The 27594-nt window shown below is 40.3% G+C and overlaps 1 protein-coding gene and 1 long non-coding RNA gene across 3 annotated transcripts in view; both read left to right on the top strand.

Annotated features, from left to right (window-relative positions):
* Positions 1-27594, top strand: part of MAP3K5 (mitogen-activated protein kinase kinase kinase 5) — a 195075-nt gene that overhangs the window by 6359 nt on the left and 161122 nt on the right. The gene's annotated exons all lie outside the window — the stretch shown is intronic.
* On the top strand, positions 5911-12883 carry LOC145723118 (uncharacterized). Its single transcript, XR_014147966.1, has 2 exons — positions 5911-6188; positions 6390-12883. It is a non-coding gene; the product is annotated as an uncharacterized LOC145723118 (long non-coding RNA).

The following is a 27594-nucleotide window of genomic DNA, read 5'->3' as shown; positions in this document are numbered from 1 at the left end:
AAAAAGAAAAGCCATTTTTACGTTCAGTTAGGGAAGGCATAACGTTAGAATAAAGGATAGCTCTTTGCATACAGTAAATGTGCAGAAGAACTCAATATTATTCTGTTTTCCCCCATTTCCCTTATCTCACCAATCAGCAGAGCAATGGAGCAACGTGCTGAGAACCTCTGATGTACACCACCTTGTAGTCCCTTCATATCTTTCATCGCTGCTTCTTTGCACAAGGAACAGACCTTAGCAAAATTATCCAAAGAGTAAAGAGAGACAAACTCATAAGGAAGAACTCTGGTTAGGAAGGTATTTAAAAAAAAAAAATCCGAAAACAATGAAGCGTGGATCACTACATCAAAAACTAATGATGTATTGTATGGTGACTAACATAACATAATAAAATAAAATTAAAAAAAAATCCCAGTGGTGTCCCACACATGGTTGTTCTCTGGGCTTTTAACTTTTTGCTGGCACACCGTTCGGGCAACTGCCGCCCACCCCCTGTGAACGCAGAGCACTGGGCTTCCTCTTGGTTTTGTTGTTGTTGTTGTTTTGGATAACTGGTCAATCGAAGCAAAATTATAATGTTCCAAAAGGAACTTTACTAGAAAATTGGAAAAAACTAAAACAAAAAGGCAAATTCCAAAGCATACAAATAAATTTGTTTTTAGAGCACCCACTTCTTACCCCAAATTGTCAACCGCAGATTGTCATGACTGCCCCTGCTTTCCAGATTCTTGGGATCCTGATTTCTTTCCTCAACTTGGTCACTCTGGTCGGCTTGGGACATCCATCAGCTGGTAGTTCGAGTGGGTTCCACCTCCTGGTGAAGCCTAATTATAAGTGCACATTTGTGGCCTTGGCTCACCCGTGGCTTTGGCTGGTGCCAGCCTTCTGGGAGTTTTCTGCTACGGGTCAGTTCCCCTCTGGTGGCTATAAGGACTGTCCCCTGCTTCCTGTTTCAGAGGCCTTGTTAGAGGCCCGTGCAGTTCCTGTTTCTGGTTTGCAGGATAAAATTGGTTCACAGTTTCTTTGTGGAGCAATGGGGGATTGACAAGTGCAAAGCCCAGTGAATGTGCCGATCTCCACCAACTGCTTTCCAAGTAGTTGTCCCAAGTGTTCTCTTCAAACACCACCCCCTCTGCGTGGAGCAAGATGAAAGTTGAGAATGTGGTAAATGAGGCAGGGTGGGCAGTGTTGTGGGAACCTATAGCTCTGTGGATTGCAGGAAGAAACCCAGAACCCACAGCCTTGAGAAGGGTGTGTCTTGACAACAGCCTCACCGTTCATAGTTTGGATATAGGTAAATGGGGAAACTGGCTCTAGTTAAGAAAGATACCATTATTTTCAGGGAGCAAAATTGAATTAGCCAATTTTATTAGTGGCACATAAAAACAAAAAAGGAAAGCAAAGCAAAATTATAAAAAATTTTTTAAAAAGATCCACTGGTGATTCTAATACATTGATTTCCTTAGTTACTTTAATATATTAGCTTTTTTCATCTCTGGTTGGAGATCTTGGTTGAAGAAACTGATCAAAAGATGTGCCAGATCATTGGAGAAGGAGGAGGGGTTCGAGACAAGGCTGATTTTTAAGGTCTTACCTAATTATTCCAAAAATTTTAAAAAGTGAGTACTTGCATCTTATATGAGTTTTATTTTGTAGTGGTTTGGTTTTTTTTTTCCCCCAAAAGAAAACAAAAACTAAGAGGGACATAATCCAGGCTACATCTTGGCAATTTTCTTAGGGGAGACAGAAAGGAGGAGAGAACATTTCAATGTTAACAGCATCTCCTACTGAAAATCACAGCCGAGCAGATCTGTGGAACTTAAATGCCACAGGTTGCACAAGGAACAGTAAACATTCCATTACAAGCAAACATTTTCTGTTACAGTAGGTAATCAACAATGAGGAAAGCAGTTGCCTTTGGTATATGATTCATACAGGAAGGAAGTTATATTCCTTTGTGTAGCAAGTCTCTTAAAATGGTTGTGACCAATTATGTCAGTATTCTCCAACACTTTTAGTGGCTTCTAAGAACTCTTAAGAAACATGGGGGAGGGCTACCCTATTGAATGTCCGTGGATTTCAGGCCATGTGTTCATTGACTCCAAATCATTTCAAACCAAGTATTTGCCTAAGCCAAAGAATTCATTCTCCTTTAAAAATCTTGGTTACCCTGGGCGCCTGGGTGGCTCAGTTGGTTAAGTGACTGCCTTCGGCTCAGGTCATGATCCTGGAGTCCTGGGATGGAGCCCTGCATTGGGCTCCCTGCTCAGTGGGGAGTCTGCTTCTCTCTCTGACCCTTCCCCCTGCTCATGCTCTCTCTCTCTCTCTCTCATTCTCTCTCAAATAAATAAATAAATAAATAAAAATAAAAATCTTGGTTACCCCTATTTCTTATGAGAAAAAAAATCATCCAGGGAGAAGGAGTCAAGGCAGACTATTGCATGTCAGGTACCTCTTCATGTCACATTTAATTTTTCTAACATGTTGATTGACAAATATCAGCTTATAGCCAAGGCAGCCAGCAGAAACAGTGTGTTCCTAATGCACAGGGGCCATGCTTTTATAACTCCAGCTAGGTATTGCCCACTTTATAGTTTGGTTATGTTGGGGTACAGGTGATTTTATTTGGCTAGATCAGAATGATAATATAAATATATGTTGTCCTGTGCAGTGTCATCCTCTTTTGATCATCTTATTAGCTCTATAGAATAAATCGATGTGGCCAAGTAAGTACCTGGATTTTGCAGTTGAGGCAGCGCCTCGTTGGAGAGGGTCTGTGATTTGGCCAGAATAAATCACGTGGTTGAGTAGGAGTCAAAGTCGGGTCTTGTGACTTCCAAATTGAGGTAGTTTTTCCACTATGCCATACATTCCTCCTGCAGTGAAGAGCATTTCCAAGCACATTTGCTATTGAAAAGGATCGGTGCTAACATCTTGGTCCATGTTGGTAGGATTATTATGAAGAAGAGTCATGGGAGTGAGATGTAACTCCTGGACACCTCTTGTTAACAAATTTCAGTGACTTCTTGTTAATAATCTTGTAAAATAACCCATCAGAAAGCTGCCTTTGACATCTCTTTATCAATACCGCCTGGGCTGAGTCCTGGTTGCCAGTTGCTTCGGCTGGACCTATCAATTGGGCTTCCTCCAGGTAACTGTTATGCTATTTTCTGGGCATGGATCGTCAGAGGGACTTGCCAAGTGTAGACCAAAACAAGCCTTTCTCTCGAGGGAACCCGAGAGCTGGGTTTACAACATAGTATGGGACAGTTTCTTTCCTTGGTTCCCTGAGAAATTCAGCCTCCTGAGTCCGAGTCACTTTCCTCTAATGTTAGAGCAGATATTCTCGGTAATTCAATTCCATGAACATTTATCAATTGCTTTAATGCGCCTCTTACTATGATGGATGCGCTGAAGAATCACGGAAGAGAAACAGGTGTAAGTCTGCAGGAGAATAGAAGCTTATCACATGTATTTGTTTCCGTGGGAAAAGTGATGCTAAGGAAGAGGTCAGGAGGAGCTACCTGTACTCCCGTTCCTTCCCACCCAACTAGTTCTTTCTAAAAATAGTTCTGTACCTTGTTTTCTGGCTTTTCATTTGTATCCTGTATAATAAACCTGTAATAGTAAGTAGAAAAAAAAATACTTTAAAAATGAAGTGATGAAACATTTCAGTCATAAAGAAAGTACATAAGTAGTTTACAGCACTCATTCATTCACTACCTAAATACAGTAGCTGTTAAACATTTTGACATTTGTTTCACTTCTCTGTCCCTTTTAGAGAATTAAATCGGTCTGGACAAAACTAAAAACCCCTTTCTGCCACATCAGTTGACCTTGCTGGGAAGAGTGCTTCCTTTACCAGAAGCGCTAAATTGTAATTTTCAAAAATCTGAAATCCGGGCTTTCTGCAAATATATGTCCAATATTTAATTAACTCATTATTTAATGAGAAAACCAGTAAGATATTCGAATCAGTTAAAGGAGAATTTGAAGAGCAGATATTATACACACATACAGTCAGGAATGCTGGAATGAACTTGCTGATAGATACAAAACTGACCAATGTTCCGTAAGGCAAATCTGTGAGTGTAAATGTTGGAGTGTTCTTTTCTATGGGATGGAAATCAGTTGTATCTCTACCGAACAATAATCACTTGTATTGCTGGGGACAAGAATTATTTGCATTGCTACTGATTCTGCACAACTTAATGTTTATCCCAATAGCCTTGTAAAATGGACTCCTGCCTCACAGACAAATCAGAGGTGCGCATCCTTTTAAAATCAGGTAGTTCCCACAGGATGTGCTGCAGAAAACCAGCCCTCTACTGAAAGGATACCCAGTATTCTCTTTTACCCATTTCCAAGTCCTCGACAACTTCTCTTCACAGAAGGCTGGTCATTCTCAGCAGGCTAGTCGTTCTCAGCAGGCTCTATGCCTGTGGTCTCCTCAAGTACTTATGCAACCTGACTTAGAGGGGCCTGTTGTCTTCTTTTCTCAGCTGCTCTGCTATCTGAAGCAGTGATTGCCCCAAGAAGGTCCCAGAATCCCCCTTTTAAGCCAGGGCTCCTGATCGTAGTTGTTTCAAGTCAGGAAACATATAAAAATTGGATATTAGGGTATTGGTCACCTAGGTTTGGGATGTGATAAGAGGTATAAACCCTGTGGCCAGAACCAAGTCTGAAATACACCAGCGTGATGCTTGCAGTGTCTGCAAATCCAGTCTCCTTCTTCTAGTAGGAAATCATCATCATTACTCATGGGAACTTCAGTAATCCAGACCGCTCCAAATAGGTTTAGTTTTTGGAGGACAGAAGGTCCTTGTAATATTTTAGAGGGCTGGCAAAAGGCTGTAAAATTCCACATGCCAGATATCTTACTCTGGTCTTGTAATTTAAGGCGTCATACCCGAATAGGCATCATGCATTACGGTGCACTGGGTCTCTGTGCCAGTCACTACATACCTGATCATTTTCAATCTCTGTAACACTTTTATAAGGCAAATAGCATCAGGGGATCAATTTTATATACAGGGAAACTGAGACCCTGCAAGGATTATCAACTTTCCCAGTGTCACATGCCACTGAGGGGCAGAGCCAAGTTTTGAACCTGAGACTGATTCCAGAGTCTATTCATTTATAACTCTGCTCTCCTGTCCCACAGAAATAAACTATTTGAAAACATTTAAATTATTATTAATCCCATGAGTACAGTCTTCTCATCAGTAATCATTTGTTGACTACTTAAAATCTGCAAGATTTCTTTCTAAGGTCTGTAAAAAATTAGGTTAAAAGAATACAATTTCTGCCTTTTATGATCTTACAGCCTACCCACTAAATGCAACAATTTAATGAATAATTATTGGGAGCCAACCAGATGCATAGTGGTGCTCTAAGTAGTAAATAAGTGAAAAATCCAAGAGGACTTCATAATGTGGGAGATTTCATTGAACAGTATACATGAGAACAATGTTTATTACTACTATAGTATATGTGGGAATGCATTGAAAATAAAAATCTTACACAGTTGTAAACTGAGTTAGGTTCCCTACTTTATTTTTATATGAAATCAGTATCATACTGAAAATTACAGATTTTATTAAACACCTTTAAGATCTTTTGTAAATATTGGTAAAATCTCATTAAATTGAATTCCAAGGGAGTATTAGAATTCTTTAGTGAAGAATTTTTTTATACTGACTTTTTTTAAAATTTATTTTAATTTTTTTTTAAAGATTTTATTTATTTATTTGAGAGAGAGAGAGCATGAGAGGGAGGAGGGTCAGAGGGAGAAACAGACTCCTCGCTGAGCAAGGAGCCCGATGCGGGACTCGATCCAGGGACTCCAGGATCATGACCTGAGCCGAAGGCAGTCGCTTAACCAACTGAGCCACCCAGGCACCCTTTATACTGACTCTTATGGAAGCAAGCTGACTTATCGCCTGAGACTTGGAGCCTTTTTTCTTATATATTGTTTTTCCAGTAGTGGAATTTGATCTGTATTTAAATTCTCCTTGTATTAGTCTTCTTATTTTGTGAAAAAAAAATGTAGGATGTTTTAGATAATTGAAATATGCCAAAAGCATAATTTCAACTTCGTATTCTTTAGGCCTATAGTTGATAATAAAATTGTATTACTTGCTTGTTGATGATGCCTGGAGTATATGGTGCTTGGTTGACAGAAAATAGTCAACCTGAATGCCAAGTTATTATTTTTTTTTAAAGATTTTATTTATTTATTTGAGACAGAGAATGAGATAGAGCATGAGAGGGTCAGAGGGAGAAGCAGACTCCCTGCCGAGCAGGGAGCCCGATGTGGGACTCGATCCAGGGACTCCAGGATCATGACCTGAGCCGAAGGCAGTCGCTTAACCAACTGAGCCACCCAGGCGCCCCTGAATGCCAAGTTATTGAGTGGCTGGGCCAGAATGAGGATAATAAATGAAATTCCTTTAGATAATAAAAGCAGGTATGTATTGGAGACACTGTTGATACAGAACCATATCTGTATTATGGCATATATACGAAATGACTAGGGTTGAAATCTGGGCTACCTTTGAAGATTCTAAGCAATATTTTTGAATTAATACTTTATATAACTTTTGTAATTATTTGTGAGTTGCATTCATACAGTTGGTATATGTTAGTTCTACCAAGACAACAATTCCTAGATTTTTAGGAATTGGGTCTTGGGATTCTAGCTTTGGTTGGTTGAGTGAAAATTCAGCTATTCAGGACTGGACAGTAGGATTTTAGTTTTTCAAAAGGAACTCCTGGACAGTTTCCCAGATACACTGGCCCAGCGCTTACTGTTTATATACAATCAGAGTTAAGAAAAGGTTTGTAGACCATCAACAGAGGTAGGGAATCTAGCTTTAACACTTTATGTATATGTATGTGTGTATAAGTAGTTGCAAAGCATGGTTGGGGTACAAGTTGCTTGGCTTGACCTAGTGAAATTAGAGGACAATGTGGTAGTTTACACGTGAGTTATGACAAGAATAGTTGGCTTGACCTTTCTTGCCAAGCAACTTAGTGCTGCCAATATTTTATGTGCTTAAAGTACACTGGCAGTTGGTAAATCTGAAATAAAATTGGAAAGGAAATGCTAGCTTAGACTTTTAACAAAACCTTAGACTCTTCTTTTCCTTTATAAAATCAGTGTAGTGTAGAAAATTCATTTAATCATTGAATATGACACATGAGTGGGTTACCCGAGGACTGATACTGCTGTGTTTATTAAAATGTCAACCAGGAGATCTGCATTGTTTCCAAAGTCTGAAATTAAGGGTTGTCAGCATTGTGAAATCTTTGCATTCATTTATGCTTTTAACTTAACATTTAATTTCTAGGAATATTTTGTTAGTGTTTACTAGTCCACTTATCATGTATTCAAATGAGTGGCCCAGTGCGAAGTGTTAATTTTGATTAATTTGTGTCACACTAAGGTATAAGTGACAAAAACTCATCCTTATCATAAACATAGTATGTTCACAATGTTCACTTTTTGGATTCTTTTGAAGAAATGAATTAGATGCAAAGATACATTAATTAAGAAGACAAATTGCAGGAGCATTTAAAAGCTGCTAACATGTAAATATTCATCAGGGCTCATTAATGACAGGGCTAGGGAATGGGTTTATGGGAAGTTTAAAAGTCCAGACAGGATCCTCCTGTTCTTGATTCTTTTGTTGAAGGCAACATTAAGGGAGGAAAAAGGCAGACAACTCCCAACAAGAATTTGTAGGTGACTGAGCTTAAGTAACCTTCATGGAGTTTTATGACTACGTGTATAATCGTCATTACCTATGGCTCATTTGTGCCCATTTATGAGATCTTTGAGAAGGTAAAACCTTGTTATCCTAAGAGAGACACTCTTCTACTTCAGCCAAATCACTTTATACACTTAGAACTAGAATTAAGATATTGCTCTCTCTCCCTGGTTTGCCTCCATCGTTGACACATGTCTTCACTGTTTGGTGAAATATAAGTAAGTAATGGGAAAGCACAGCCTCATACTTTCCAAAGCTGCATGGAGCTCAGGACTCTGCATTTGGTCAGATATGTGTAAAGAAGCAGGTTTCATCTTGTTGAGTATATAGTGAAAATTCTTCTTGATGGATAATCTTTTGATTACCCAGTCTCATAGCTCATTCTCATGACATAGTTCCATTCATTTGAACTCTGGAGAAGGCCAGGAAGGTCCAGATGCCATCCTCAAGTGGTTCCAGAAGCAAGAGAGCTCTTGCCACTGTGTTGTGACACTGGGAATTTTGAAGCAAAATTACCCTGTGATATTTATATGTTGTCATGCCTTGATTTTCCCAGACCACTGCTATGTAATAGACTTGGGCTCTCTTCTAAAAAAATATCATTAGGTACATTGGAATAAGTTTGCAGAGGCAGAGATATGAAGTAACCATGATTTTTCTATTTTCAAATACCACTTTTTTTTTTTTTTGGTTTGTTCTCCTTGGTTTATTTCTCAGGGGAATAAGAACATGTTACCTAAACAGACGGCTGTGCCAGAGGATAAGCCACACTTAATTTGAGAAGATTTTCTGAGAGCATTAAAGGAGAAATAAGCTATGATTGGAGAGTCCAAGGCCTTAATCTGCTTTCAGTTTTTAGTTACCTGATCGAAATGCTGGAAGCTCAATTTAAGATCTGGACTGGCTTAGAAGCTTCTGATGACTTTATGGCTAGTCTATGAGAATTACCTTTTCAAGACTTGTAACTGTCCCCTTTAGCAATAGAAGGAAGTATTGCCCAACTTTAAGGCCCAAGTGTGTACCTGATATGGGGTCACCAGGGAAATTCCTTCCTGCATCCAGAATATTGCTTGGTTATTTATGAGTTTAAGCTTAACATTCTTATTCATTTAAGCTAAGAATAATCATGGAACTATTATCCTTCTATTTGTTATCCTCCTTTTAAGATCCGCATAATTTTTTATTGCATGTTTATGTTGGTAGCACCTACTATCTCCTAAAATAACCTCTTTTTTTATTTTATTATGTTATGTTAATCACCATACATTACATCATTAGTTTTTGATGTAGTGTTCCATGATTCATTGTTTGCGTATAACACCCAGTGCTCCATTCAGTACATGCCCTCTTTAATACCCATCACCAGGCTAACCCATCCCTCTACCCCCCTCCCCTCTAGAACCCTCAGTTTGTTTCTCAGAGTCCATAGTCTCTCATGGTTCATCTCCCCCTCCGATTCCCCCCATTCATTTTTCCCTTCCTACGATCTTTTTTTTTTAACATATAATTTATTATTAAAATAACCTCTTAAAAGCTATTAAATAAACCTCGATTTGCTTGAAGATGCAGTATTCAATGCATACTTGATTCTTCGGGGGATATTAAAAAAGGGTATTACTCCATGAATCTTGCATCATATGTGAAATGACTAAGAAGGAACAACTAAAAAAGTCAAGTCCAATGTTGTAGGATAATGAGAAATCCCTCGTTTGAAAGGTCTGACGTAGAAGAAGCAGTTCCGGGATATTTAAGGGATTATTAAAATGTAATTCCACATTTCCTTTCCCTGTCTGTCTTGTTTATCCTGTATCTCTAGTACCTAATATCGTACTTGGCTTATAATAGGCACTTGATACATATTGATGGGTTGAACTAGGGAATATTGCACTTTCTCCTCCTGGTGTTTACTAATTGGTTTTGATGTCTGCCTTTCCTACTTAACTGTGAGTTAAGCTCCTAAATGGCAAAGATCACCTTTTATGGATCCTGACATCCCCCAGGTCTTCTGTGTCCGTGCTTGACCTGTAGATGTGTGCTTCATTGTGAATTCAATGAAATCAACTCTTCCCTTGGGGAACTCACAGTCTAGTGCAGGAGACCAGCCTATAACCATAGAGTAGGTTGTGCTGATCGTGAAACCGGAGGTTTATAGGATGTGCTTGGAGAACACAAATGACAGGATTCTTCTGGGGAAGGAAGGGAGTGTGGAGGAGGCTGGCTAAGACATTAAGGCCTTGGACAGGAGGTGACATTTGAATCAGGTCTGAAGGGTAACAGTGAAACCACTTATTATGTGCCAGGCATTTTAAATTACAGGAGTGAGTCTTCCCCTAAGAAAGAGGTAGAACAAAAAGAGAGCCTATTATGGAACCAAAAAAAACACCAGCATTAAAGATGGACAGAAGAAGGCATCAACTAGTGAGAAAGAGAAATGGTCAGGAGGTTGGGCCACAGGTCGGGGAGAGTTCCAAGAGGGAGAGAGAGAAAAGGAGAGTGAACTCCCTGAAAGTGGCCTGAGGAGGGCCTTCGGGTCAGTAAAGCAAACTGTTTCAGAGAAATAACTGAATGAGGTGGTTAGAAGGGCCCTGATAACTTTTTTCAGAGCAGTTTTAAGAAAGCAGGTAGGTGCTGGTAGCTGTGAGGATAGTGTCTTGAGTGAACAGCGGGAGGCACATAATGAAGAGGATTATTTGAAGAAATGTGGTGGTCGGAGAAGTAGAACGAGAAGGCAGTCCTGCTCCCAGAAGAGGGCACCTGGGCCTGGGCCTGCTGTAGATATTTGTGCCTCAGAGACAGGCCACCGTCAGGAAGCCTTTGTGCTCTCAGATATTACTCATCATCGCTTCTGTGGGAACGTGGAATACAAATTCCAAACCCCTTTCTTCCAGAAAGAACTTTCGGAGCATGGCTTTTTGTAAAGGTCCGTGTTTTCTTGCTAGCTGGAATTAGCTGAAAATAGACTTGCTGTTCCTTATTCTGTGACTTAGGCCAATTTGAATTCACAGTAATGGTGCTCATGGGAGGGGTTCTTTACTGGTTGAACTCAGTTTACAGAAGTGTAAGACTTGCTCAGGAAGTAAAGGTGTTCCCTAAGCCAATGGCTAGGTCAGGCTAGGGAAGTCTCTCGTTCGTCCGTCTCGAGGGGCCAGATCTCATGGGCTTTTGAAACTACAGAATAAGACCTGGGACCAACAATGCTTTTATTGTTTTGTCAGCCCCTTGAAACACTTCATTGCTTGTAACACTGGCCACTTAGAAGTACAAATGTGCCTTTCTTAAAGGAGGTCTTTTTGCTGAGCGCCATCTCCCTTTGTAAACTTCCAGTGGAAAGCCTTCTAAAAAAAACTCTTGGTTCCTTTTTAGGCTTTCCTCACCTTGGGTTCCAAACCACTCCCAAGAGGAGGACTGCTCTGAGTAGGTCAGTAGAACAAACCTTGGGTTCATCTGAAGTTACTCTCCCTACCATATGTCTGCGTTCATTTGTACTCATTGTCTGTCCATTCCCAAAGAAGCCCCCTGCTCCTCAAAAGAATCTTATCTGAGGAGTTACTGTTGTTTTACTGGCTTAACTTGAAATCACCTCCCTTGGGCCTTATCTTTTATACATCCTGCATTCAGAGGGAACACAGTATTGGCTGATGTTCCTGCTGACACCCCCCTTTCAGAGGGAGTCTTAAGCGCCACATTTACCGAAGTGGAAGAGAGAAGGGACACATTGGCCTAGAAAACTTTTGTATATTCAAGGATGACTTTGAGGACTGCCCCCTTTTTTAGAATAGGAGACCATTACAGAGCCAAACCTTTGACAACTTATCTTGAAAATCAGTTCTCAGAGTGAAACTTGAATTTTCTAAAAGAGCATTTCCAGAGAGAACATATTGAGATAGTACAGAATCTTCTTTGATCATAGTAATAATAAGGGGAAATACAATAATAAAAAGACTAGCATAGTTAAGTTAATTGTATGGTTTTCTAGCAGCAGACCAGCTAGGTTTCTTTCCTTTGTTCATGTGCAGTGAACAAAAAGGCCCTTTTTTGGGGTCAGATGTCTCCTGAGCTTGTCTTTTTAGCCCAGGACTTACCCCCTCCCCCTGTGAAGCTGTAGCGTAACATCTGCTGTACATCACACTCGGGCTGTCAGACCAGTACTTCCAACTCGTTTCCCTAGAGAACCTGGTCTCCTCCTCTCCTTAACATCTCATTACGTGGCACTCAGTTTTCAAAACCAGAAACCTGCTCTAGATTCCTTCAAGATAATCATGAATTGTATACATATTAGGAATTAGCATTGTGTGGTGACAGATGGGAGCAACATTTTGTGGTGAGCATAGCGTAACTTAGAAGTTGATTCACTGTGTTCTACATCTGAAATAATGTAACACTGTATGTCAACTATATTCAAATAAAAAAATTTTCCTTTATTGTTGAGTTGTAATAGTTCTTTACATATTCTACATATTCCACATATAAGTCCCTTATTAGATATCTGATTTGTAAATATTCCTTCTATTTGGTGGGTTTTTGTTTTTTTTTTTTTTTCGTTTTCTTTACTAGTTTGCTAAGTGTCCTTCGAAACGCAAAGAGTTTTAATTCTGATGAAATCCACTTTGTTTATGTTTTCTTTGGTTGCTTATATTTCTGATGTCTTATATAAGAAACCACTGCCCAATGGTGAGGTCATGAAGATTTATACCTGTGCTTTCTTCTAGGAGTTTTATAGTTTTCACTCTTGAATATAGGACATTGATCCATTTTGAATTGATTTGTACGTATCATGTGAGGCAGGGGTCCGTCTTCAATTCTTTTGCACGTGGATGTCCAGTTGTCTCAGCACCATTTGTTGAAAAGACCATTTCTTCTTTCACTACTGAAGTTTCTTTGGCACCCTTGTCAAAAATCAATTGACGATAACTGTATGAGTTTATTTCTCAATTCCATTGATCTCTATGTTTATCCTTATGCCAGGACCACATAGTCTTGATTACTTCAACTTTGTATTAAGTTTCGGAAGGGAAATAAAGGAAACATGAGACCTCCAACTTTGTTCTTTTTAAAGACTGCTTTAGCTGTTTTGCTTACCTTGTATTTCCATATGAGTTGTAGGCTTGTAATTTCTGCAAAAAGGACAGTTGGGTCTTCTTCCTATTTTTAACTGTCCCCAATACTCTTTACTTTCTCATTAAAATTTTTTCCTTCTGTTTCTTTTGCATTTCTTGGCTTTCATGACAATTGGCCTCGACTTTTGCTTCTTATTTTTTGGCTATTGAACTGCTCAGTGTACCACGACTACAGAGTTTCCAGGTTTGGGGCATTTATTGTCATTTATCACACTTAGGAATGGGTAGATTTCACTTCCTTCTTCCATCCCTCCCTTCCTTCCTTCCTTTCTTTCTCTCCTTCCTCTTTTCCTTCCTCCCTTACTTCCTTTCTTCCTTCCTTCCAGTGAGTTTGATACTTACCAGAATTATCAATGTTAGTAGAGTGTGACTTCAGAATAAATGAGAATCACTACTTACCTTTGTCTGCTTATTCCCTAAAACTTAAATATTTAAATATGAAAATTCAAAATGTTTCTCTAAAGGATTATTATGGTGATAAACTTGTTTCTTGTGATTTGGTTTCTTACACAAAACATAGAAAATCTGATTTTTATATGAAAAAAATTTACTGAAAAGTTAATTTGCCTGTAGCATACTTAGCTGTTGAAGCTCTTTCTGAAATTAGGCCCAGTCTATAAATATTTCCAGGGCGAAAGTGGTTTAGCACTCTGTGTTTTGCAGATTCAATATCTCAGTGTTAAGGTATTAGATAAGGACATGGAGTTTATTATAGATTTAAATTTTCTGGTATGGTCTTGATTTGCTTTGAAACCTCAGAAATGTTATCTTTACTTGGGTCATCACATTGACTTGCTCTTTCTTCTATAGATATTTCAGTGACCTCTGTCCCCAATCACAAATTCTGACCTGTCCAATTTTGTTGAGCCAGATCTCCTACAACCTCATGCCCTAAAACCCAGTTGTTGGCTGCCGTGTCTGGTAATGAAGGAAATGAATCAAAACACCCCAGATAACTTACCAGTCTGTCCCTTACCACAGGTGAGTTGAGGGAAAGCAGGTGTGGAAGAGCACCACAGTGACCCACTGGGCGATGAGATCCACAGTGCTCAGCTATTTTTGTTTCTAAATTGTGAAGTGATCCCAGAGGTCCAGCTTGTGGACAGTTCTTTGCCAAGTGATGACTTGGCCTTGTTCTGAAAGGTAAACCAGCGCTTCGACCTAGAAACGTATCTCGCAGAACAGTGGGTTTGGATTTGCAGGTGAGGTGTTCATGCGGCCAGCCTCCGACGGCTCTCACTCCCCAGTGTGGGGAGCTGGGGGTGGGGGCTGGCTTGGGTCCTGGCCTCACCTGCAGCTTCCGTGGTTTGACGCTGGACCAGATAGATTCTTGCCCACCTCATGACCAGCGGTGCAGCCGGGATGGCTCTGCAGGAAAGGGACCATTTCTTGGAATATGGAGAATCTGAGCCTCTTCACACTGGGGATTTATTTATATCTCCACTGATCAGAGAACCAGAAAAAAAAAAACAAAATCACGTCTTCCTAGGGAAGGGAGGGAAGCCGTTTGTTGTGATGATCAAAATATGGACTGTGGCTCCAACAGACCTCTGTGTTTGAGTCTTGGCACTGCCACTTCCTAAATCTGTGCTCTTCTCTCTGCCGTGGTTTTCCCAAGCCAAAGACAGAGAGCAAAGCAGTCACTGCCTTCTGGGCCCGTCGAGAGGGTTAAATGGGGTCATGCAAGTAAGGAGCTTTGCACGGTGCCTGGCAGGTCAGAGACTGTTGGAATACAAAGGACTGTAGAGGCTGTTTAATCCAGCACTTTATCTGATGCATCAATCTACCAAGAGGCGTTTAGATGTGCTTTTATTATGTTGCCAAATTGCCTCATACATTTGATTTTTGAAGGGCGGAATGAAATGATGAATTCTGAAAAAAAAATGATGAATTCTGACTTTTTTGTTACGATACTATTTCAGAAGCTCCCCACTGCCTGGGTATTTGGTGGCAGGATGATAGAAGCATGCAATCCTGGAAGCGGGTATGTGGCAAGAGTGGGGCCCACAGAGACAGATTTGTGGAGAGCTGAGGGGTAACCCCTTGGAGTCCACACGGCTCAGCAGCTGAGCTGTGGAGGGACGAACACATGCTTTAGAGTCCTGCCTCACATATCCTTTCTGCAATGAGAAAGCCTGTATTTTACCATGGTTTTGAGGATTCACTGAGAAAATAAATCTGAAAGGATTAGGCACACAGTAGGTGCTTGGCCTACATTTATATAGTCACAGTATTGACTTCCTATTTTGAGAAGTCCATGTTTCATTTCCCTGTTGCTGCATGACTAACTCTACAAAACCCAGGGGCTTGAAACAACAACCTGTTACTATCTCTCACAGCTCAGGGGGTTGACTAGGTTCAGCTGGGTGGTTCTTCCATTTCACGTGAAGTTGGTTGGGTCTGCAGTCATCCAGGCTCTGAACTGGTTTGGAATGTCTGGGAAGGTTCATTCCCATCAGCAGATGCTGGTATGGGCTAATGTGTGGGAGCCTCAGTTCTTCTCCTATGGCCTCCCCACATGGCTAGGTTGGACTTCTCACAGGGTGTTTGGGTTCTGAGAGAGAATGTCTGTGGATAAGAGTTCCAAGAAGACTGATGTGAAAGCTCTCCGTTCTCATGTGTTTGCTTTCAAAATCCTCAGAATATTACGTTTGCATCATTCTATTGGTCAAAGCAGTCCCAGTGCCAACTTAGACTCGAGGGAAGTGGAGAACTCAATGGGGGAAGGAGTAGGCAAGTGCATACAGAGGAGTAAGGAATACAAGTCAGTTGCTCTCTGCTTTGCTCCCATTTCATAGCTAAGTCGTGGAGAGAAACTGAGGCCTGGGCCCTGAGGAGAGTCATTCGATTTTGAGAAAGAAGCAATTAAAACTCAAAACAGAAGGTACCTGAATAGATTCAGCAAGAGTACACTTTACATGGAAAAAATGTTTTTCCTCTCTAAATTTTCCGTTTCCACAGATAGGGCTCGTAGAAATTTACTGTCAAAATACTGTCCTGACACTCTTTGCTGTCTATCAGAAGAACATCAGCTTGAAAGCTGACTTGTTTCCCCACACATTGGGGCCCTTTGGGATTAGATGGTTAAACAGGGATAGGACAGCTAAACATTGGCTAGCTGGTGCTCGAAGTGGAGAAGGCAATGAACAATTTTGTGAAAATCTTGTTTAGACATCGAAGACTTCATCTTCACCGACTAGTTATGCAAGGAAGTGGAGATCGTTGCCTTTTTAAAAGCTATACAAATCAGCATGCATCCAGGACTCACTACCCCATCTCAGCCTTGGGAATGGACAAGAATTTTGACATTTTTTCCCCTCCAGCTGTGTAGAGGGTGAAGCAGTGGAAGAAGGAGGTCCGCAGAGAGGACCAGGCAGGTTAGCCAGGAGACCTCAGGAGGCTGGGAGGGGGAAGGCCCAGTGGCCTTTCCCAGGGCCAAGTGAAAACATGAGCATGTGGTTCATGACTGGTTTAATCTGCAGGCAACCTGCCTATCCCTAGAGGGATTTGCAGCCAGCATTCAAGTTTCCAAAGAGATAAAGACAGAGTACAGGAGGTACTTTCTCTTATATAATTCCTTGATTCTTCCCCGCCCCCCCCCACCTTTAATTCTACTTGGCTTTAGAAACTCCAGTGGGAAGTTTACTCTTATTTTTGTATTTTACCTAATCTAAGCCCTCCTCCCACCTTACCCGCTCACACTCTGTATCTTATTTCTGGTACTGTCCGTGAATGGCTGAACCCATGAGGAATGTGAGCCAACCTCTCTGCCTGAACTTTGCCCAGAGAACACCTGAGAGTCATGTGCAAACATCAGCAGACAGTTCTTGGCTGGGTGTCCCATCCAATGTACTATTTATATTTGGAAAAAGCATTGGTTCTTCTACTTGGCAAACAAAAAGTTTCCAGCTTTAAATGCACAAAGTCAGGAGCTCTGTCGTTCTGTTTGCTTATCCCCATACCCAGTCCCTTCTCTACTTACTGCTCTGTTTCTTTCTTCTAACTTTTCCCTGGCTGGACCATCAGTATAGATTTTTCTTTCTTATTTTTGTCCCTTGTTGCAAACTGACAGTGTTGTTGTCTGCTGACATTGGAAACAAAAAGTCTTTGTTTTGTACTATCTTTATGGGTCATGGCTTTTAAATTTAAAGAGGCAAAGTTAAGTTATTGGCAAAGTTATTGGGCAATGGAGACATCCTATTAGTCTTTAAATTTTGGTTGAATTGCTGCCAGCTGAGCCAGTCTTCCCGCAAGGCATTTATTGTATCTGCTTTCGCTCTCCAGAGGGCCATTTAGCGGCTCACCGTTCTTACCTCCTTTTCCATCGCTTCTCCTTTGTGCTGAGTAGTTGCTAAGAAATGACTTTCTAATCAGTACAGTTTTCCAGGGTTTCTGACCAACTCGAGGAGGAAACTCAACTTGTGAGCACAGCATGCGACGTCAGCCTCATGGCATCCCCTCTCACAAGCCCTGTGATTGGACCCAGACCCCTGTTTCCCCAATAAATCAAGCTCGAGGATCTCTCCATTCTTGCGTGTAAATGTCATCCTATGTTTGTTTTCCCATTTTCCCCTTGTAAGTTCTGTAGTTTTACTGTGATGATAGTTGTAGGACCCAAGAATTTGGGAAAATAGACTGATTTCTTCTAAGCTCCTTCTCCCTTCCTGCCTGGATTTCACTTCTCACACATCCTGGGGGACCTTTGCATCTTCTAGGTCAGTTCTGTGCACCTTCTCTCCTCAGAGTGTCCCCGACCAGGCATTTAGCTGTTCCCTCTTCTGTGTCCCCAGAGTGCTAGCTGCTTGCTTCTGCATTTTTATGATTGACCTCCCTGTTGGGTGATTAGTTTTCTTAGCTTGATTAAGGTCTGCTTTTTTTTTCATTTTTGTGTCCCTAGTGCTCACATGTGATAAACGCTCAATAAGTATTTCTTGAATAAATACATCAATAAATAATGCCATTCCTTAAATTTCATTGAACATGTGTGTGTTGACGATTTGATCATTTTCGTGAGCAAAAACCTCATGTCAGAGCTTCATTCAGAAAATCGTTTGCCTTTTGTTCTAGTCGTTGCTCCTGGCTAAAAAGGAAAGCTAATCAATGTGTAAAGTAACATGTACCTTGAAATTTAGTATAAGATTTACTAGCCTTAACTGCCTTTAAGTCATTTATTGGTTTGGGGGAAAAAATTAGTCTGGTGACAATCATATATATTATTGGCTGCTGACTATGCTTTGCTGTTTAGGCATAAGTTTGCATGTTCGTGCCATTGTATTGCAACTGAAATATCCCAGTGGCTAAGCTTTTAAAAATGCTTTCTTGCTTTTCCACAAGATGACCGAGGACCAGTTGAATGGTCCCATGTGCATTCTATCCTACTTGCCTTGGTGTCCTCCAGAGCAGGCTCAAAAGTTAGGCAATGACTGCAGCCCCCTCTCCTTGCTCCTTGCATTTGTTTGGCCCTTTCAGATACAGAAAACAGTAGCTGAAGATTTTAAAAACGCGTTGCTTGCCTCCAGAACTTAAAACATGTAAAAATATTATTTTAGCTTATGTTTACTTCTCCTCCAAAGTTCTGCAGACTTTTCCCATGATAATAGTAGGTGGAACCTGTTCTTTGAAAATAGGGGATAGTTGGGTGTATGGATAGATTTTAAGTTCCAAACTTCTGCTTTAAGTAAAGTTTTAGTTAAAGACTACTTTAAGAAATTTCTTCTTGAAAGATCTATTCAGGACTATGTTATTCTTAAGTTACAGTATGGACTTTTGTTACTGATTCCTGCCTATTTTCAGCAGTGGGAAATATGGCACATTTAGGAACCAACTTCTTATTCGTCTTTGTCCCTATTGTTTGGCCTAATGCCTGCTGTATAATACCTATTCAATCAATATTTATTGAATGAACAAGTAAATAAGACTGTGTACAGAACAATTTATTTTCAAAAGGCTGTACTTCATAGAAACATAGGTAAGAACAGGATTCCCACTGTGAACATAAGATGTGCAGAAACTCCAAACACTGTTTTTTTCCTCAAAAGGATGAATGGTTTTAATCAAGGCAGAAGAATATACTTAAGCCTAATGATTGATTATTTATACATTATTAAACTATAAACAAATCCTTAATTTACGAATTTGCCGATTGCTTCCTGCTAGTCTGTCTTTATTTTATTGACTTTCCTAAAGCTTGGGTAAGGGAGGGGTAAAAGGGGTACTTCTAAAATCTAAGGATCCGGACTATGAAAATTATGTGCTATGCCAAGTGAAAATAATTGGGAGGATGGGCAGAGCCCATGGTTTTTTAAATGAAAAGCAAAAAGGTACTATTGTTATTAGGAGCTTAGAGTCCTAGAAGCATGTCTCAGAAAGCTATAAATGCAGGATAAAATCAGAGAATTTCCATTTTGGTTCAGTTTTCATGAAATGTAAAGTTATGACTTCTTAAAAACATAATGGGAACAGCATGAATGATAAAAATTAAGATAATAATGAAAAATTGCAAGGCTTCGTTATGTAATTTTTTTTTTGTAGGGCTTTCAAATGTTAGGCAAGAATAAACTTTTCGGGGCAAAGAAACGTACTTTTAAAATGCAGGGAGATTATTAAATTATTTAAATTTTATTTAATTAAATTTTATTTTTAAATTAAATTTAAATTATAATTTAAAAGTATTAGTTATTTAAATTTTAGTGTGACATAATGACACTCAATTACGGAATATGTAGGTGAAAATAAAATCAAAATAGTATTTTCTCCTTAATTACGGAAGAACCTAATGTACTCAAACTGAATACTTAAAATAGAAGTCTTACAATGGCACCTGTATTAAAATAGGCTTCAATTATTGATGCAAAGACTATTACTTTACTATTACTTTAGTTGTAATACTTTTCCGTAGTATTCATTACTGCTTTACCACTTTTGATGATTTCATTTTTACGTTCTCGATTTCATATCTAAAGTATATTCAGATATTTCAAGATATAAAAAGATCTATGAAATGAGTTCTCTGATTAACATGTCTAATGAAGTTTTAGTTCATAGTTAACATATGAACATTGCACAGATCTGTGGTGCTGACTAGGTAGACAGGTCTTGTATTAATTCCTGCTTCCCAATATTAAAACAGCTCCCTTGAACTTAGTTCTCCACACACCCATCCCTGACTCTCTTCCTGTAACTTGTGTTGAAACTGAGAATGTTATACATGTATTTGGCTGTGTTCCTAAGGGATACCACAATCCTGCCCTGGAACTTATTTCCTTGAGAGGTCCCAGAGGTAGGTATGCACTCAGAAAATGAAATCAGGCAAGGCATCTCTTGATTGTTAGATAGGGCTCTGGTCCCAGACCCCAATAGAAAACTCCAGTGAGCCAGGCTGGAGCCCTCAAAGATCCCCTTCTCTGGGCCAGGTAGCTTGAATAGTCTAGAACTAGAGCCAGTCAAAGAGCCTTCCTATCAATTTCTACTGCAGCACTGAGATCTGAGTTTCCTCTGGTCCTAACACTGATTCAAAGGAAGACTACAAAGGTGCTAGAGAAGCTGCAAGGAGCTTTGCTTCAAGACCTAGAATGGATCTGAAGAGAAAGCCCATGTATACACTTAAGAAAGAGTCTTTGGAGGAGGCTTGGGGTAACTCTCCTGACATGGTGGAAGAGGAAAGGGAAATCTTATCCATGTACTGGACCATCAGCTCCCTTGAGTTGACATGTCTCATAAAATTCTCAAAAATATAGTCTTTGTTCTCTCACTCATGTTCTTCACCTAACTCTTACAGTTGTCTTTTTCCCTGTCACTTGAGAAAAACTGTCTTCTGATGAATCATCAGGGACTCCTGCAGATTAAGCATGGGGCAGTGGAGCGCTGAGATCAAACTGAACCTTCTAGTGCCCTTTCTCTTCCACCACGTGGGTCTCCTTGCTGCTTCTGATAAGCACAGTCCCCTTCCCTGCATCTCTGCCTCTACCCCTGGTTCCACCTGGCTGAAACACCTGCCTGAAACTCCCACCCCTGCTGGGCCACATTCTCCCCTTACTTCAGAGCCCACTCCAACATCCCTGCTCTATCTCATCTACCTACAAACGCATGGAGGCCTGAACAAAACCTAATAGAATATTTGTGTAAGACTGAAGACGCATTCAGTGGGTACTTTTTCCCGAGACCCAAGAATAATGAATGTTCTGGTAATTTACTGTACATCATCATTGAATACAGTGCCTTGGCTTTTTATAGTATTTTACCAAGATTAATTTTTCTTCAAAAGGATTTTTAATACTTCTAGATTCAAGGGGGGAAAATAAATCTGCAGTGATATTCACTTGTTGCCACAGAATTTTCCTTTCTATAATTTATAACCTCTGGAGGCCAAGAAGGAGCCTTGCCCTGTCCTTGCCATTCTGCATGCTGTACCTAAGATGTTTTCACTGACAGGATAGTGACCCACCTGCCCAGAGTAAGCTCTCTTGCTGCTCAACGCTGGGTTCATATGGCTTCATGGGAAGAGAAGGTGGGGAATTCATTGTTTACAGAAAAAAAAAAAAAAAGCTTTCTCTATCATTGTTTTAATGGGTTGATGAGTCAGATTTATTTAAATACAGGCCTCCCATAATCAGAAAAAATAGGTAACATGTAGACATTCTTTTGCATAGCATCTGTTGGTTGTCTTAGAAGAATGTCACTCAATAAACAAGCAGACAAATAAATAAATATTGACTCCCTGTCAGGATAAGCACCATGAATTAAAAATAAGACGTTATCGGGCAGAGGTGGGCTAGAGCCAGGGAGTGGACAGAATTACGAGAAGGTGTTGTTGAAACAGAGCCTGAATGATGTGAAGGAACCACTCAGAGCCCTGGGAGGGGCATGTTCAAGGCAGAGGATGCAGAGCTGACTTTTCAGAAGCCTACACTGGGACTGGACCCTAGATCCTTGAGCCCGTGATCCCCGGCTTGACCTCTACCTCCCTTCCTCCAGCCACTGTTGCAGCCACCCTGACCCTCTGTCCTTTTAGAGCCCTATGCCTATGCATGATTTCCTCTGTCTAGTGTGCCCTTCCTCTTCTTCCTTGGGTGAAATCATACTTCAGAACACAGCTGAAATGTCCTGTGTGATGCACGTCCTCATGAGTCTCCCGGCCTCACACCTCCCTAACCCTCGTCCTCAGGAAGAGCTGGTCTCTCTCATCTTACTGCTTCATCTACTCCTCTTTCCCCCCTCCTCCAGACTATAAATCTTCAAAAACACAGATCATGGCTTAACTATCTCAGTAGCACCAGTGCCTAGAACCATACCTGGAACATGACAGGTGCTAAATAATTGGGGAATACTTGAATGAATGAGGGAGAGAGGGAAGGGGAGAAGAGAGGAGGGATGGAGGGAGGAAATGCATGTAAAAATCTTTCTTTGAAGGTATGAGGCTCACTGAAAAAGATGAACTAACGTTAAATGAATGTGACTTTAAGATCAGACAACAAAGATGTTTTCATAAATTGAGCTAGAGCCCAAGTGCCATGATCATTGGGATTCCAGTCAAGGCATAACCAAACTAAAGGTTCACCTCTATCTCTAGGGTGGTAACCTTCCGAAAGTAGGAGTGGCTTAGCTTTTTGCTTTTAAGTCACTGTGTTTTTGAGATTTCACATGTTCGGTGGGTGAGATTACAAGAATGCAAGCCGAAATCTACTTTCTGTATAACCACATCCCTTCTTGAGCCGCCTGCGTTGGGAAGTAATACTTGGTGCCAGAAAACAAGAAACAGCAATATGCTGTCTTCTTCCCAAGCAGCGCTCATGACCTTTCTAGGCTGAGGTCACATTTTTAAACTTCATAAAACATAGCTGATTGTTGAGTGGAGGGTGAAAGGTGGGTTTAATTCAGCCCCTGTGGGCTGTGACTGCCAGCCGATTTCTACACTCGAGGCATTTGGGTATTTTTATGGATAGAAGGATGAAATAAGCAGGTCTTTATCTACCAGTATGTTCCTTTGTGAAAATCATTACTATATTTGGCCAAAGTCCTCATAAGTATATTTAACATTCTATTAATGTTTGCTCTCGTGTTTCTTTAATGCTGGTAAACTCCACCTCTCACAAATTCCCATGGGCTATAGTAATGCAATCTGGGATTCAGTTTCTCTTACTAATCTGTGATTTAAACTTCAGGAAGATATTGCTGTAATCCCCAAATAAACACTTAGCATGTGGGAAGATTCAGGATGATAGGTCTTTTGGTGACCTAATCTGAAATGCAGGTGGTAAAATCCTAAGCCAAAAGAGCAGCCGGGGCCCAAGGAGAAGCAAAGATGATGAGCAGATTTTTGCACAGCTCTTGACTTAGAGCAAAGGAATACTGCTCTGGAAGGACTAAAGCAGTGAGGAAGAGGGGGGAAAAGCAGAAAGAATCAAATGCACTCACTGGGGCTAGAAATCATGAGAAGATTGGACTGAACAAGGGTCCCCAAAGAGAGGAGCAAATTCTCTGTTCAGTTATTCTGAGAAGCAAAGTTGAAAAGTGACGTCAGAAAATCCTGAACTTTTAACATCCCTGAAATACTAAGTAAGAACATTAATGGAAAGTTTTGCATTTGGTAGTTGCTTCTTAGAAGCAGGAGACAATTGTGTAAACATACTGCAGGAATAGGACTTTGAAATGCCTTCTTTAGAAAGAGGAAGAAAATGAAATGTGTGAGAATGACAGATTTTTTTTAAGATTTTATTTATTTATTTGACAGAGACAGAAATAGCGAGAGCAGGAATACAAGCAGCAGGAGTGGGAGAGGGAGAGCAGGCTTCCCGCCGAGGAGGGAGCCCGATGTGGGACTCGATCCCAGGACCCTGGGATCATGACCTGAGCCGAAGGCAGACGCTTAACGACTGAGCCACCCAGGCACCCGAGAATGACAGATTTTGACAAGCTCCAGACTTTTTTTTTTCTTTAACCCAACAACTGAAACCAAAGATAATTGGGGAAGCCTTAAAAAAAAAAATCTAGATTCTGAAATACCTTTTAAGAGCCATATATTCTAAATCTATCTAAAGATGACACATGATCTTGTTGAAGAAGTAATTTGACAAGTTGTTTTTAACAACAAAAATACTTAAATGCATCATGAACTCTTAACAATTCAGCCCCTTCATCATTGAGAACCACTTTCTTCTGAAGTTCTTTGCAACACCTAACTGGCACATATTTATTGTGTTGCAGAGGTCCATAGGGAATGTTTTGGAGCCATTCTGTATTGGCTAATGAAAAACTGGAAGGACAGCAGGCTGCAATTTCCCTGAATCAGCAGGGTGTGGAGAGAAGGGAACCGTATTTTGTCTCTACTTTCTGCGTTGATGAGTATGTTGGGGGAGGCATGTTCAATATGTATAGTTGGAAGAGGATGAATTTGAAAGGAGCATCAGTAGGTGGTTTCCCAACACAGTTGCTCATCGAGAGCAGTATTGGGTAGGTCTGTAAACGCCAAATGTAGGGGTGCTGCAGAGCACAGCCTGCCCCGGGGCCCTCCGTTAGTCTCCTTCTTCCCTGGCCTCTGACTTCCAGCATTCTTCACCCTGTCACTTGGACAAGACTGACACACAAGTGACAGATTCTAAATTCATGGTCATTGAAAACCAGACTTTGTGCTGTGGGCAAGTCTAATAGGTGGTCATGTTTGAGCTCAGCCTTTTGGAAGATGGGTGAGCAGTCAGTGGGTGCTGAAGAGGGTCATCTGGCTAAATGACAATAGTTCTGAGACCCCAATGTTGAGATTCACATTAGAGAGTATCACCTGCCAACCAGGAGTCATGGAGTGGTATTTTCTCTGGTGACCTTAACCCCAGTTGACCCCATAATTAAGTCATTTTTAATATCTTATAACTTTTCAACTGTATTATATGATTTGCTTTATTATTCTACTTTTATTTCCTAAGATCAGTAATTTGCCTGTCACTGTATTTGGAAGATATTAAGTAAAACCTCTTCTATTGGCTGAATCTTTCCTCCTTAATTATAAATATGTGCATATACAGGTGTCCAAGATCCTTAATTGGTATTGATCTATTCAAAGCTGTTTTAAAGTAATCTGCACCCTTTCTTGGAAGTCATTCCCTCATTTTTGAGCACAGTTTTTTTTTTTAAGAGTTTATTTGAGAGCGAGAGAAAAGGAGTGAAAGTGGGTGGGGAGGAACAGAGGGAGAGGGACAAGCAGACTCTGTGCTGAGCAGGGAGCCTGACATGAGGGCTCGACCCCACAACCCTGAGATCAGGGCCCTGAGATCACACAACCTGAGCCAAAATCAAGAGTCAGACACTTAACCGACTGAGCCACCCAGGTGCCCCTTGACCATAGTTTCTATAAATATTTACTTCAACTTTTAACTTCCTTAAATTTACCTTCAACTTTTAATTCTTAATCTGAAGTCCTTTTTTATTGCTGTATGCCAAGTGTTAAATTCTCTAATTTAACTTCACCTTCATTCTTAAAAAAAAATGTTGATTTCATGTAGTCTTTTATATATTTTCTTAGATTTTGTTTGCCCTATGCCTTTTCTTTGCATATGTTTTATAAAGAATCCCACCCTAGTTTTTTTTTTTTCAAAGAAAATTTTCAGCTTCAGCTTTTTCTAAGTAAACATTTGTGTGAATGCACATAAATTAACATACTTGGGATTCATGGTGGAGAGTCACAGGGTCCAGGTGTGGATATTTAGCAGTAAATATTAACATTTTTCCAAGTGCCTCCTTTGTCTGAATACACTTCAGGAAGCTTATCAGCTAAGATAGTCATGCCTGATGCAGAAAGGCGGGTGAAAGGCCGCTGGGTAAGGCTGTGAAATGGATAGCATCATGCACAGTGTACTGACGTGTACGCGCTCACGCTCGCAGCTCTACACAGGCTTCAGGGAATATGGCTTTATTTGGGATGTCGCACTCGGGGACAGGAAATGGAAATGTGCTTCTTTCAGAGACTTGGCATTTTGAAATCTCTCTCTTAGATCATGGTAATAGGTGTGATTGCCCAAAAAGAGCCACCATGTATTTGATAGACCTGGGTTTTTTTTTATATAGCAATATGTGCCATGCTGGCTAAAGTCTGTTTCATTGTGTACTTAAAACATTCCTTTTATCCTGTTAGGGCTTTACAGTAGGGCTGTGCTTCAGAATGGGGTCCCTGTACCAGAAGCATGGGCGTCACGTGGGTGCTTGGGGGAAAGGCCGTCTCATCACTCCCTCCTTCCACAACTGGGCCAAAACCTGTTGTTTTACAAGATTCCCTGGTGATTCCTGGACACATTAAATTTGAGAACACTGGTCTGCACCCGTTTTTTTTTCCTTCACAAACTCCCACTTACGACTCCCCGATTCATTGTTTTTAATCTGCTAGTCTTAAGAAAGGAAGACACTAATGACCTATGAACAGCGACACACACTCAGCACTTCTCTGCCTTGGTCATGCATTTTCAGCATGTACCATCTTGATGGCCCATCAGTTCTGTGCGTCCACTGGGGGTTCCACTTTGAAAAGCAGTTCTACCTCATTTCACTGCAGAAAACCCTTTTCTTGGTCATTTGCTCCCTGGACTTGCCTGGAGTATATCCGGAGAGCAAGCATGTGAGTAGAACTCCTGTTGCCATATGAAGGGACTAGGGATGTATAACCCGGAGGAGAAATGTCTGGGAGGCCAAGATTGTTGTTCTTAAATGTTTGAGGGCTTTTGGAGGAAGAGGAATTTTTTTTTTCAGTGTAGCTTTAGGAATGCAGAAGTAGAGACAACGAATGACTAGAAGTTAAGGAGAGACATATTTTGCACTTAAATAGAGGAGGATTTTTAAAAATAATTTGGATATTCCACCAGTGGAGTGTAGTTCTTCCAACTGTACCTAGCAAGCTAACCATCCTTGGAGCATCTAGGGAGTACTCAACCAAAGCCTCCAGGAGTACTGCAGGGTGCTGTTGAGACAGAAAACTGATTTCTGCCAATTCTTCTCATCTTCATTTTTTGTTGTTGTTGCAGAAAAGAAAGTATTATTATGCATTCTTCAATTATTTCTTCTGTGTTTTTTTTTCTCTCTTAAACAGTGATTACATGTAGATTTTTGTCTCCCTTTCTTGGGTACTAGAACCCTGTATGGTTTTCTCTGTATGAATGGGCCACACCTTTCTATTAGGATAGCAAGTAGAATGCATACCTCTTTCAATTTTATATCTAGTGTTCTTTCTGTGAGGTTCAGTGCTTCGCTGGCCAATTTATTCTAAGGAGACCATTGAGCCAATATCTTTAGGGAATAGTGTTTGGAAACTCCTAAATTTCTAATTACATTGCAATTAATGTTATAACTAACAGCTCACAGTCAGATATCTTATTACAGTTTAGATTATCTTCTCCTATGTGTATCATTTTTCACAGACCTATAAATGAACATATTTGTATTTTTTGGCCCACCCAAAATTTTATACTTTCACATTTGATTCCCTTATATGTAGTTTTTTATAATATAGACCTAGGCCGTAAACATGCGGTATTTACCATGGAAGATACCTCTTCTATTGGGGAAGTCAAGAATTTAATACTAAACCTAAATTTTATTGGGATTTTATTGAGATACCAGTTGAGCTTTAGTAGAGGTGTAGAAAATGCATACAGATGAGGCTTTTTGAAATTGATGACATTTCACTGTTATTTTCCTCTTCAAAAAAAATTTATTTTTATTTTTTGAAT

This window comes from Leptonychotes weddellii, chromosome 8 (assembly GCF_054177405.1).
Source record: "Leptonychotes weddellii isolate Sample4059 chromosome 8, ASM5417740v2, whole genome shotgun sequence".
Lineage (NCBI taxonomy): Eukaryota > Metazoa > Chordata > Mammalia > Carnivora > Phocidae > Leptonychotes > Leptonychotes weddellii.
This window is presented reverse-complemented; position numbering and strand designations above follow the sequence as displayed.